Source organism: Elaeis guineensis, chromosome 6, assembly GCF_000442705.2.
Source record: "Elaeis guineensis isolate ETL-2024a chromosome 6, EG11, whole genome shotgun sequence".
NCBI lineage: Eukaryota > Viridiplantae > Streptophyta > Magnoliopsida > Arecales > Arecaceae > Elaeis > Elaeis guineensis.
The window spans coordinates 51968402-51983291 of NC_025998.2; positions in this window are offsets into that span (position 1 = coordinate 51968402).

Below are 14890 nucleotides of genomic sequence, written 5' to 3' on the forward strand. Positions count from 1 at the left end.
TGAAGGCAGGATCCACAAACTCAGAATTCATGTGTCAAGGAGATGATCCCTTTCCAAGTTTGTATATCCTATCCTCTACAAAATGACCTTACTTGAGGCACGACATGTATTTAGGTTTATATCATCAATAGATCTTTCAAATCATACGGCATACTCACTATTCGAATACATCAATATGCAAACAGATCTGACATACCTTCATAAGGTGTGTCACCCTTCTTTCTTAGACTATCTAGGTAGCAGGATATTTCTCATCGGAGTGGCCGTCAGTACTACAGTAGAAATACTTTTTTTTGCCTGATGTCTACTCCTTGAGAAGATCCTTCCTTGGCTCATTCTTCTGTAGACCTCTGTTCTAAGAGACTCTCTCTTGGAACCAGATTTTCTACAATAAGAACATAGCCTCTTGAACTTTTTAAGGTCTCCTTAGTGATCACCAATATGTTCATCAATTTTGATAAAATGTTATCATACTCATTTATATGGCAGTTTACTCTAAACTGACCAAATGAACCATTAAGGGACTGCTGGATTAAATCCACCTATAGTTCCTCATGCATGGTCATTTTGAACTCATAAGATCTTTGGCCATTATCAAACAATGATCATGGATGGACTACTCAACATGCAGTTTGGCTCTGCTCACCACACAACTATTGTAGGTGAGTTATCATAGCCTTGAATTTATGATATCCTTATATTGACACTAAGGACAAGATATAGCATCTAGCCTAATTGATATCATCTATCCATTTCTCAAGTATTGAACATTTCAGTTGTTGGATAGTTTGGTAACCCAAGAGAATCCTAGTCTAGAACATACCTAATCCTTACCAGAGTTCAGAACCATTCTGAAGTCCTAAGCCAATTCTTTATAGTTCTACTTGGTCAATTAGTTGTATCTTAGACTTGGTCAATCAAATTGGATTTGGATCTCAAAATAAGTCAAATACTTATCAAGTCCAATCCTATTAGACTAATAAAATCTAGTCTGAATCAAACTCAAACTTGAATCTAATTAAATTAAATCTAATTTAACTTGATTAGGATCTAATCTCATTATTTGATCAAATCAAATAATTTAGCAATTATTGCAATTTGAGAGATTCCTAGTCCATTAGGACTTAGTTCAGGCTATGGGGTTTGAAGCTGAGTAATGAACTAAAGAGAGAAGATGATTCTAATTAGATGTTTGTACTAGATTTAATAATTTATTCTAAAAATTTTAAGAAACAAATTAGACTCCCATTATTTCTTCGGATCCTAACACTCTTTGGATTGAAAAGCGAAAATCCCTATGCGACTAGGGTTCCTAGTGGGTACTACGATCCCACTGATTTGTATGCACCTCACCTAATAGTTATTGGTGACATACCAAACTAATAGATGGACAACTCTTGTCTAATGCATCTCATGCAAGTTGTAGGGATTTGATCTTTAAGTCATGTGGGCTCACCTAATAGTTATTGACCATACTTTTTAGTTAGATCAGACCCACCACTCACCAGCAGGTATAAAATCATCATTAGATCCCTCACCTAATAGTTATTAGGTCTAACCCATCCTTACCTGGAGCATCTTATGCTATAGAGTGGTTGCATCTTTCTTGATGCAACTGAACCACTCTAACCAATCGAGAACAGTTAACATCTGGAAGGGTCCGCATATCTATAGTAGTGGAAGACTGTTAGACTTAATATTTGTTAAGGAGGTTTGATTTAGGTCTCTTCTACATAGTCACATACATTTCATATAAATGATAGGTTTGGTTCAGATTAGTACATCTCATGTCTAATCTAAACTAGTTTAGATTAGCACATCTTATGTCTGATCTAACCTAATTCAGGTCAGTACATCTCATGTCTGATCCAACCTAGTTGGCATGGATGAACTTGAATGACTAAGCAACCTTATTCAAGACATGATCAACCAAATTGGTCAGGTAAGTGAGATCGGTGGGAGGGTCTGCCGATGCTTGCTTTAGACACTAACGAATTGGTCAGATAAGCATGCTCCTAATTAAAAATCATTGATCAAAATGCCAAACTTATCTTAAACACTAATTAGTTTATCAGACTAGAATAGATCAGTCTAGCTACTCAGGCTCGATCTATTGAGCCAAATTTGATCTTAAATCAATCAATTTACATCAAAATATGAATCGATGCGACCAACTATAATTAAGTTAGATTTTGAACCCCTTTGACCTAATCTTGATCAATAATTGATCAAACTCGATCAACTACTTAAATCGATAAGGGTTCCAACTTGATCTAATCAAAGAATCTAATTATAGTCAATCACTAGACCTAATTTGTTCAACACACACTCAAAACCCCATGTATGTATTATGCAATGAAATTAGATCTTAAATTCTCAATTTTAGATCTTTTAATTTCATATCTTAATTCTCAATTAAGTATGTAATGAACATAAATTTAGTTTAGATGTTGAAATAATTTTAGATCTAAACTATATTAGATTGTATCTTATACAACATTCTATCCACAAAATTGAGTCACTCACCCTAGACTCGAGTTGACTCATCTATGGCGAACAGAAACTCTTTAGCCTCAGCCTGCAAAACTAAGTCGGCTCACCTGCAAATTGAGCTGACTCATCAGGATCTCGAGTTGACTCCAACAAGGATGAGTCAACTTGCCAGGAACTCGAGTCGACTCGAACTAAATCTGAGTCGAGTCGGTAGGCATGCCAGCCATAATTTCAGGGTTTCATGCAAACAAGATCCTAGGGTTTCAGATCTAGGATTTTACAAAAATTAAATTTTAGATCATGTATCAATAAATTATATATCACATATATAATTTTATGATTTAAAATTAATCAAAAATATATATCTTATATATGCATGAAAACAAAATCTAGATCTAAAATATGTATCTGATACACCTAGGATCTTTTGTTCGCGATTCTTTTTCATGAGAGATCATCACAAACGGCACCCTACACGTTATAAGAGAACCCATTGATTGGACAAGTGAGGGGCTTTAATCCCTGCTTCCTCTTATGACCGGACGGCTATGGTGATGCACCCAATTCAAGTACTACGCTACCAGAAATTTAATCCAACATATCAAAATATGTAATCTATTAAATTTTAGATCAGATTATCTTTCACATATCAGATATATGGACAATAAATCAGATCATATGAACATAATTTTAGATCTAAAATTTATTTAAAATATGTTAGATTGATGTAGCTCTAATACCATTATTGGTTTGCTGGTGATTTGCATGTAACTATTTTTTGATTATCGTAATCATAGCAGAAGCAGATATAAAAATAATTTTTACATCTAATTAAAACATGATGATTTAAGTCATAATCACTTAGGATCATCTGACATGTATAAATAAATTAGAACATAGATCTGAAATTAGAACAAGAAGGAAGAAAGTATACCTGATCGCTTTTTCCTCTTTTTGCCTCAGATCGGGTCCTATGAATGCCAAGGGTTTCTGATGTAGCCACGCACGTGCTCGACCTCTGCTGGTATCTACATGGAGATATTCTGATTGAAGTGTCAAGACCATTGAAGTGCTAGCACCTTGCAGGCCTCACTCCTTTTACTTGGATCTGGATTCTCTTCTTGTAGATCTCAAAGATTAGGGCTGCAGCACAAACTCTTCATGCTGATTAGAAAAAATCTAATCTAGACCACCAAGAAGAGGAGAAAACATCTTTTTCCTTCTCTTCCACTCTCTCTTATTTCTCTTTCTCAGATCCTATCTAGAGGGAGAAGGGCATGGAGATGTAGGGAAGAAGGGAAGAGGGTGATGAGAAAGATGGCTTGCGGTAGTCAGAAATCCCCATAAGAAAAATCAAACCACACGCCAATCTTTTTTTCCCTTAATATTTGTCGCACAAATATCAGCCCAATGCCCTACCTTATTAAATTTGATCCTTTTTCTAGTTTGAATCAAATTCAAATAGAAAAGATATACCAAAATGAGAAAGGATGACCAAAAGATGAGGGATGCCAACTATGAGAAAGGATGACAAAAAGATGAGGGATGCCAATAGTTGGCATCCCTTTTCTTTTCATGCACACACGATGCACGTCTCCTTTCTCATCAAATTTTTGTTGCATAAAAATTCCTCCTTTTCATGCCTCAATCAGATAAGATCATTTCATATTTAAATCAAATTTAAAAGAAAATTTATCTTTATCTGGAAGGGAGTTCACACCTAGAAGGTGAGGCACCATCTAGCACCTTCTTTTTCTTCACGCGTGCACCAAAGAATTGGGGTCAGCAACTCTTGCACCCCCAGTCCTTTGACTAGTCAATGATGAGAGAGAAGCCTAAGGAGCCTAAGCTTAGGTGGTCTTCTTCAATTGGATCCAATTGGGTTCAAACCGAATCCAATTCGAATATGATTCGAATGAAATTTGAAAGGTTGTCAATCCTGATCCAATCAGGATTATAATCTAAGTCCTACTTGGATAATTAAACTCAATTAGCCTTAAATTAAGTCAAACCTAATTAAATTAAATCTGATTTAAATTAAGTAGAACTTGATCTGTAATTCAATCAAGCTCAATTAAATTATAACACTTGCAATCAAGTCCTTCATGCTAACAATTTGTAGTTTTCAAATTTGTAACTCTTATAAATTAATCCAAACCATTAATCTGATTGATAATTTGATCATGATCCAAGCTATTGATCAAGATGAGCTCTTTTTGTGTGTGACCCCTCAGGTTCTATTTCGTCTGGTAGTGAGACATACTGTGATCTCCATCACAGTATCATCGAAACTTCTTTCGATGGACTGGAACAATTCCAACTCACCCCAACAAAGATTGTTGATCTGAAAATGATCCTAGTGGATTCTCACAATCCACCAGTGACGTCTAACAGCATATAGTGGCAATCAAGTAGAATAAAAGGATGAATCCCTAGGTGTAGTTACCATGCGATTAAGTTTCTCTATCAAGAATTCTAATAGGATGCAGGTCATAGAAACTCATTAAATTCTAAGCATCCGTTATATGCCATACTTAATTAGCTCAAGTCTAATCTTGAATCTCATAGAAACTCCTTTCTATAATCATGCTACTGTGGCCACAGACTTATGGACTCAGCCTTTTAGGTCGTAAAGGACTACTTGTCAACCACTAAGGTCGATAGATTCTCTATAAACATACTTCTACTCGTGCAGTGAACCTACTGTAGCCAATATCCACTACAAAGATCTATATGACTAGGGATCATATTTATATGTAGTCAAACTACAGCAACCTACTGTGAGCAATCAAGACACCGTAGGTTAAAGAACCACTCACACAACTACAGCATTGAGAAGCCATTGACGAGTGAGTAGGCATCCATGTGACTTCTCATTCTCGATCATGCTCAGTATCGTTGTTCTCTGACAGCCATCTGTACTCGCGCTCCAGTATCTCCATATTGTAGACTCAAGATCCATCTACCCAAAAGGAAAGAGATCCATGCACCAGTCTATTTAGATCAATCACCATCCCTATGATGATCATCGACTGAAAATAAATTTGAAATAAATCTATAATGATATATATCTTAAATTTTCAACTTTTGAGAATATGTTTCATTGATCATTAACTCCTTGGATAATTCTAGAACACATTACTCTAGAATAAAAATAATTATCTAATAATTTTAATTTTAATAAATCAAATATAAATTTATGTCCTAAAAAATTATAATGTGTTAGCCAACAATTGACTTTTTAGATCACACATCTAACAAGAAATTGTTCAAACTCAATGTAATTTCTCCTTTAGTTAATGAAAATTCTTCTTTAAATTCTTCTCAATCAATCTTATTAAATTTTGAATCTTATAATGTTTGGCATGGTAGACTAGCATATATAAATTTTAAATTTATTTAAAAGATATTCAATCTTAATCTAATTTCAAAATTCAAGATTGATCATAAATCTAAGTGTGAGATCTATGCTTAATCCAAACAAGCTAGAAAAATCTTTCAAATCTATTCCCTATTGAGATACTCAATTTTTTAAACTAATTCATAGTGATTTGAACTCATAAACAATCTTTCAAATCTATTCCCCATCCAAACAAGCTAGACATTCAACTCATAAAGGTAGTCATTATTTTGTAACCTTTATAGATGACTTCTCCTAATATTGTAATTTCCATCTCCTAAAGGCCAAGGATGAAGTCTTCTATAAGTTTAAGATTTTCAAAGCTGAGGCTGAAAACCAAGCTGAAAAGAAGATCAACATCCTAAGGTTTGATCATGGAGGAGAGTATACTTCATGTTGGTGCAAAAATCCACCTGCGCCGGAGAAGCTAGAGTTGAGGAAGCCGCGGTCGCCGTCGGGACCTGCAAGGAAAGTCTAAACCGGAGGTGGGGTTGCTCCGGCAAGACCCTCCGACGCTCAAGTCAGTTCTCTGCCTCAACAAGAATGGAGTGCTCGAACGGAGAATTTAGCAGAGTTTTGAGATAAGAAAAATGAGCTTAGAGAATAACGTATCTGGATCCCCTTTTATAGGCAGAGGGGCGACGGATTGATGGTGACACCTGCAACCGTCTGGTAGTGGGCCGCCCACGGTCAGGAAAATTAATTATGGAGAGTGGTGGGGCAGACTCGTGGCTGTTGTCATAGTCTGCCACGTATGGCCTGTTGCGGATAGTGGGGCGGCGTCCGTTGCCGCTAGCTGTCAGTGAGTAGTGGGATCGTGCAGCACCTACCGCAGGGAGCGGGACAGAATCGTGGCCGTTTGCTACAGCCTGTCAGGGAGTAATGGGTCCGCTGCTGGAGCCGCGTAGAATCCGCTGTAGGACCTGGAACAGGATCATGATTGTTGTCGCGGCCTGTCGAGGGGGTGCGGATCTGTCGATTGAGGTTCGGCCGCGGTTGGAGTCCGGCCTCCGTAGGAGTCCGGGCGGAACCGCTCTGATGTCGAAGGTGGAGCCCGGCTCCCGTAGGAGTCCGGGCGGAGCCGTTCTGATGTCGGAGGTGGAGCCCGGCTCCCGTAGGAGTCCGGGCGGAGCCGTTCTGATGTCGGAGGTGGAGCCCGGCTCCCGTAGGAGTCCGGGCGGAGCCGTTCTGATGTCGGAGGTGGAGCCCGGCTCCCGTAGGAGTTCGGGCAGAGCCGTTTTGATATCGGAGGTGGAGCCCGACCCCCGTAGGAGTCCGAGCGGAGCCGTTCTGATGTCGGAGGTGGAGCGATCTCGTAGGAGCCCGGTTCCCATAGGAGTCTGGGTGGAGCTGCGCTGCAAACAAAGTCAAGGGTGAAGTCCGGCTCTGATAGGAGTCCGGATTGAGCTTACCAGCGATTGATATTGAGAGCGGAGCCCGGCTCCCGTAGGAGTCCGGGCGGAGCTGTTTTGATGTTGGCGGCGGAGCCCGACTCCCGTAGGAGTTCGGGCGGAGCAGCGCTTGCTGATGGCGGTGGAGCCCGGCTCCCGTAGGAGTCCGGGCGGAGCTGCACTTGCTGATGGTGGAGGTGGAGCCCGGCTCCCATAGGAGTCCGGGCGGAGCCGTTCTGATGTCGGAGGTGGAGCGATCTCGTAGGAGCCCGGCTCCCGTAGGAGTCCGGGCGAAGCCTTTCTGATGGAAATTTCGGCCGCGGGTATTTTATACCCAACACCAGTCCCCCTACTTCCAAGTTTGAATTTCAAGCGAAGGAAGTACACAGAGAGAGAGATGCGCAGCCGAAATTGCCCCCTCGATCCCTGTGCGCAGCTGCCCCCACTTAATGTGCGCGTGTCAGAATCCATTTTTTGGCAAAGGCGACTTGAAAAGTCTTTTCGAAACCCCCGTTGAAACGCGATCCCAGGCGTCGCTCTGTGGGATTCTGTGAGCGGTCAACCCTCGATAGCAACGAAGTGGATAAGCGCGACACGCGGCACACACCATCTGGCCCAGGAATTCTCGCCGTCATAACTGCGTCAGGATCCGCCGGCTATTTAAACCCTTCGATCCATTCACGATCTCATCCTGGCGTTCTTCTTTTCCCCTGAGAGTCTTGCTCCCCTCGTGCCAATTCTCGCCGCCTTTTGCCCATCAATCCTTCTCTGAGGGTTTCCACACCATGTCCTCAACTCTGGAGGCTGTTCTTGAGGGGATTGTTAGGGCTCGGAGGAAGGTGAGGAGGAGGACGACAGTCGGTGAGAATCTCTGTCATCTCAGAGGGGGCCCAAGGAAGAATTCCTTCAACAACAGGGGTTTAATATCGGGAGCTGTTGTAGAAGCTATTCTGCCTGCGAATTTCGGAGCAGTAAGGCGGGGCAATACCGGTCAAGAGGGCAGAATAGACGTCACAAGTCATGACGGGATCCTTGACGCCGTCGGGGCCAAGAGACCAGAGACGGTCGACGGCGGGGCGGTAGAACTTGTTGCGGAGACGGTGGAAGTAGCGCATGCCGACCTTGCCGGAGCGTCTCAGGTGGCGGCCGTCATGGCTACGGCTCTTCTTGAAACAGGTCTTCGTTACTGCCGTTGTTACCCCCGCCGCCTTCGGAGATCAATCCCACCCCTTCCTCGCTAAGGTCGGAACTTTGGGGACAGAATGAAGAGAGATGGGGCGAGAGATGTTACACGCACTGGAGAATGCGACTGAGAAGAACAGAGACGGGAAGAGGAATTTGCAGCTTGGATCGGCTTCCGGTTCATCCTGCCCGAACCGTGCTTTGCGAGACATGTATTTTCTTTTTCTCTTTTTCCTGACCCGTCGGGTCCTGTAACGTGTGCTTCTATCAAATAAAATAGTGATTTCAGTACCTTGTTTACCTCTCGTGTCAAATAATTGTCTGTCGAACTTCTTTCCTTCTTTTTGCCTGTGTCATGCCGTTCCAAGATCGTCGGCGACCTTTTCAGTTCATGTGGGGTCGTCCTTCGCCGGGCTTCTTTTCGGTTTTTCCTGCCGTTAGGAGATATCCACTTGTTAGGTTTGCTGGGATCTTTCTCCGCTGGAGTTGGGGCTAGGTTCGAAGAAGCTCCTGGAAGTTGAAGCAGCATAGTTTTCATAAGAAGTAGGGCAAGGTCTTTCTGTAATCAAAGTCATAAGTAAAGTCCAGCTTCCGTAGAAGTCCGGGCGGAGCCACTCTGATGTCGAAGGTGGAGCCCGGCTCCCGTAGGAGTCCGGGCGAAGCCTTTTCGTGGCGGAACCCGGCTCCCGTAGGAGTCCGGGCGAAGCCTTTTGGTGGCGGAACCCGGCTCCCGTAGGAGTCCGGGCGAAACCTTTTGGTGGCGGAACCCGGCTCCCGTAGGAGTCCGGGCGAACCCTTTTGGTGGCGGAACCCGGCTCCCGTAGGAGTCTGGGCGAAACCTTTTGGTGGCGGAACCCGGCTCCCGTAGGAGTCCGGGCCTTACTCCCCGCTCATGTCAGGACGAGGTTCTCCTCCTGTTCCTGACAGGGCTGCGGGGGCACGTATGGGCGCTGCGAGGCCTCTCCCCCCATCCGGTCTAAAGGAACCGGGCCTTCGACTTTGCTCAAGTTAGGGCGAGGTTCTCCTCCTGTCCCTAACAGGGCTGTGGGGGCACATATGGGCGTTGTGAGGCCTCTCCCCCCGTCCGGTCTAAAGGAACCGGGCCTTCGACTTTGCTCAAGTTAGGGCGAGGTTCTCCTCCTGTCCCTAACAGGGCTGTGGGGGCACATATGGGCGTTGTGAGGCCTCTCCCCCCATCCGGTCTAAAGAAATCGGGCCTTCGACTTTGCTCAAGTTAGGGCGAGGTTCTCCTCCTGTCCCTAACAGGGCTGTGGGGGCACATATGGGCGTTGTGAGGCCTCTCCCCCCATCCGGTCTAAAGGAACCGGGCCTTCAACTTTGCTCAAGTTAGGGCGAGGTTCTCCTCCTGTCCCTAACAGGGCTGTGGGGGCACATATGGGCGTTGTGAGGCCTCTCCCCCCATCCGGTCTAAAGAAACCGGGCCTTCGACTTTGCTCAAGTTAGGGCGAGGTTCTCCTCCTGTCCCTAACAGGGCTGTGGGGGCACATATGGGCGTTGTGAGGCCTCTCCCCCCATCCGTTCTAAAGGAACCGGGCCTTCGACTTTTGTAAGATTGCGTTCTCGTTTTTGATACCGTCTGCTTGAATTATCCCTAGACAAGTGGGCACACATTTTTCGATTAGGATGAAATCACTGGTAGTATACTCATAAGTTTTCTGAGTTCCATGGTCGCGGGAGGTCAGCCCCTCCGAGCTCCTTAAGATAATAAGTCCCAGGTCGGACTACTTCTTTGATCTCATAAGGTCCTTCCCAATTTGGGGCTAGCTTCCCCTGGGCCTGCGGCTGTGAGACAGCAGCTCGTCGGAGTACAAGATCCCCCGCTCTAAATGTCCTGTTCTTGACTCGGACGTTATAATATCGGGCAACCTTCTGTCTGTAGGCCGCCATTCGGACCTGAGCGATCTCCCGCCTTTCTTCCAGTAGGTCGAGGTTGGCCCTGAGATTTTGTGCATTCTGGGGTTCGTCAAACGTCACGACTCGTGCTGACGGGAGTTTAAGTTCGATCGGGATGATGGCTTCTGTACCAAAGGCTAGAGCAAAGGGAGTCTCTCCCGTAGGCAACCTCCGGGTAGTTCGGTACGCCCATAGCACATGGTAAAGCTCGTCCGCCCAAGTTTCTTTCGCTTTTTCAAGCCTTATCTTGATTCCCTGCAAAAGGGTTCTGTTCGTTACCTCGGCTTCGCCGTTTGCCTGGGGATGGGCCACTGATGTGAACTTGTGGGAGATGTTTAGGTCTTCACAGAATTCAGCAAATCTGGCTCCCGCGAATTGCCGTCCATTATCAGTGATCAGTGTTCGAGGTAAACCGAACCTGCACACTATTGATTTCCAGACGAAATCCTGCACTTTCGCTTCTGTGATTTTGGCTAGTGGTTCGGCCTCGACCCATTTGGTGAAGTAGTCGATTGCTACAAGGAGGAATTTCCTTTGACCGGACGCCATGGGAAAGGGGCCAAGAATATCCATCCCCCATTGCGCAAAAGGCCATGGGGCACTCAGGGGTGTGAGCTCGGTAGCAGGTTGTCTCTGGACGTTGGCGTACCTTTGGCATCGATCGCATTTTTTGACATATTCGATTGAATCATGATGCATTGTGGGCCAGTAGTACCCTTGGCAGAGTAGTTTGTGGGATAGAGATCTGGCACCCAAATGGCTTCCGCAAACTCCCTCGTGCACTTCCCATAAAGCGTAGTCGGCTTCTGAGGGTCGGAGACATCTCAAGAGAGGCAAGGAGTACGATCTCTTGTACAATTTGCCCTCATAGAGGATGTACCGGGATGCCTGATTTCGGAGTTTCCGGGCCTCTTTCGCATCTTGGGGGAGAATCCCATCTCTAAGATAGGTTATCAGCGGGTCGACCCAGCTGGGCTCGTGGTCAATATCCATTACGAGCTGCGGTTCTTCCGTACTTGGGTGCTTTAAAACTTCAAAGAGGATGCCTTTGGGCAATTCGGCCGGAGCCGATGTTGCTAGCTTGGAGAGAAAATCGGCTCTGACATTCTCCGATCTTGGAATTTGCTTGATGTCGAAATTGTTGAAGGCGGGGGTGAATTCCTTCACCTTCTCAAGATATTTGGCCATACTGTCCTCCCGTGCTTCAAAGCTCCCGCTGACTTGTCCCACTATAAGTTGGGAATCGCTGTGCACCCGGAGTTGGTTTATTCCAAGCTCCATAGCGACCCTCAATCCTGCGATTAGAGCTTCATATTCTGCTCCATTGTTTGTTGCGGGGAATCCGAAACGCAGAGCGTACTCCGCGATGACTCCCTCCGGGCTGGTCAAGATCAGGCCTGCACCAGCGCCCGCCATGTTGGAAGATCCGTCCACGTGGAGGGTCCAAAAGCCATCGAAGGAACTGGCTTCTTCGTCGGAGGAGTCCGGTTGAGTCTTCAGGTCGTCAATTTTGCTTTGCTCAGGTTCGGCCTCCTCAGGGACGGTGCATTCTACTATGAAATCTGCCAATACCTGGGCCTTTATTGCCGGCCTAGGCTGGTAGTTGATGTCGAATTCTGTGAGCTCGATTGCCCATTTCGCCATTCTCCCAGAAATATCAGCTCGGTGCAAAACCGCTTTGATCGGTTGGTCGGTGAGCAACGTCACCGTGTGCCCTTGAAAGTAAGGTCGGAGTCTCCGAGCTGCAATCAACAAAGCGTAGGTCAGTTTCTCTAATTTAGTATACCTGGTCTCGGCGTCCCTTAGCACGCGGCTAATGTAGTAGACCGACCGCTGGATTTTTATTTCTTCCTTGACAAGGACTGCCGCGAGGGATGTGGGAGAGACTGCCAGGTACAAAAATAACTCCTCCCCAGGTTCGGGTTTTGCCAGTAGTGGAGGTGAGCTAAGGTAGCTCTTTAATTCCTCGAATGCCTGTTGACATTCAGGGGTCCAACAGAAGTTCTTCGACTGTTTGAGGGTTTGGAAGAAGGGCAAACATCGCTCAGCCGACCTCGCGATAAAGCGATTAAGAGCTGCGATCCTCCCAGTGAGGCACTGAACCTCCTTGATCGACCGCGGGGCGGCCATCTCCTGGATGGCGCGAATTTTCTCCGGATTGGCCTCAATCCCACGCCCCGACACCATGAAGCCCAGGAACTTTCCTGAGGTTACCCCAAAAGCACATTTGGTCGGGTTCAGCTTCATTCTGTATTTTCGAAGAGCGCCAAAAGCTTCCTCGAGGTCGGCAACATGATTTTCGGAAGATCTACTTTTCACGAGCATATCGTCCACGTACACCTCCATGTTTCGGCCGATTTGTTCTTTGAAGATTTTATTTACCAACCGCTGATAGGTTGCGCCTGCGTTCTTGAGGCCGAACGGCATAACCCTGTAGCAGTAAAGGCCGCGACTAGTGATAAAAGCAGTCTTTTCTTCATCTTCCGATGCCATCCTAATCTGGTTATAGCCGAAGAATGCGTCCATGAAAGTGAGAAGCTCGTGGCCCGAGGTAGCGTCCACCAGTTGGTCGATCCTGGGCAGGGGGTAGCTGTCCTTTGGGCAAGCTTTATTCAGCTTTTTGAAGTCGATACACATCCTCCACTTGCCGTTTGCTTTCTTGACCAAGACAACATTGGAGATCCACTCTGGATAATTGACCTCCTTGATGAATCCGGCCTTGAGAAGTTTATCCACTTCCTCGGCTATCGCCTTCTGCCTCTCTGGGGCATGACTCCGGATTTTTTCTTTTGTTGGCCGATGTTTAGGGTCGACCGTCAGATGATGTTCCATGACCTCTGTCTCGATCCCCGGCATATCCGTCGGGACCCATGCGAAAACGTCCGCATTTCTTCGGAGAAAGTCCACGAGATGCGTCCGCACCTCCTCCTCCAGGTTGGAGCCAATCAACACCACGTGCTCCGCATTCCCATCATTCAAAGGAATTGGTATTAGGTCCTCGATCGGGCCGCCCCTCTCTTCAGTGAGGTCGTCGCGCGCATCCAACCCGTCGACTGGACAAAGGTCCGCTTGATCGCTTCTTTGCAGGGCAATATTGTAGCAGTGCCTGGCCAGCGCCTGGTCTCCCCGAACTTCTCCAATCCCTTTGTCAGTGGGGAACTTCAACTTCAAATGATAGGTTGAAACAACGGCTCTGAGGGCATTGAGGCCGGGACGGCCAAGAATTGCATTGTAGGCAGATGGCGCCTTTACCACCAGGAAATTCACCAGAGCCCGGGACTACTTTGGATGCTGACCCGCGGTCACAGTTAGAGCTATCGTTCCTTCCGTAGGAATGGCGTCACCAGTAAACCCCATCAAGGGGGAGCACATCGGCCTTAGATGACCGCCAAGAGTGGTCATTCTTGAAAAGGCGTTGTAGAACAAGATGTCAGCCGAACTTCCATTGTCGACGAGAACGTGACGGACATCATAATTTGCTATGTTCAAGGAAACTACGACCGCGTCGTTGTGAGGGAATTGGACTCCCTGGGCATCTTCTTCAGTGAAGGCTATGGGTTCCACAACTTTTTGCCGCTTGGGGGGTGCAGCTGATTTGCCGATCGCCTCCTGCTGGGATTCCCCCGAGACGACATTAACGGAATCCCGCGGAGACTGGTCGCCCGACCACCCATTATCGGCGGTCATAGCCAGAGGTAGTCGTGCAGAAACCCCGCGAGAAGGCATCGGACAGGGAAAGGAGGCTTGGGTGCCGGAAAAGATGGCCGGAAGCGGATCCGTAGAGCGCTCCTTTAAGAACAAGGGTGCTGCGAAGATTCGCCCCCTTCCTCTAGCGCCAATCCTGTTGGTGCAAAAATCCACCTGCGCCGGAGAAGCTGGAGTTGAGGATGCCGCGGTCGCCGCCGGGACCTGCAAGGGAAGTCTAAACCGGAGGTGGGGTTGCTCCGGCAAGACCCTCCGACGCTCAAGTCAGTTCTCTGCCTCAACAAGAATGGAGTGCTCGAATGGAGAATTTAGCAGAGTTTTGAGATAAGAAAAATGAGCTTAGAGAATAACGTATCTGGATCCCCTTTTATAGGCAGAGGGGGCGACGGATTGATGGTGACACCTGCAACCGTCTGGTAGTGGGCCGCCCACGGTCAGGGAAATTAATTGCGGAGAGTGGTGGGGCAGACTCATGGTTGTTGTCATAGTCTGCCACGTATGGCCTGTTGCGGATAGTGGGGCGGCGTCTGTTGCCGCTAGCTGTCAGTGAGTAGTGGGATCGTGCAGCACCTGCCGCAGGGAGCGAGACAGAATCGTGGTCGTTTGCTACAGCCTGTCAGGGAGTAATGGGTCCGCTGCTGGAGCCGCGTAGAATCCGCTGTAGGACCTGGAACAGGATCATGATTGTTGTCGCGGCCTGCCGAGGGGGTGCGGATCTGTCGATTGAGGTTCGGCCGCGGTTGGAGTCCGGCCTCCGTAGGAGCCCGGGCGGAATCGCTCTGATGTCGAAGGTGGAGCCCGGCTC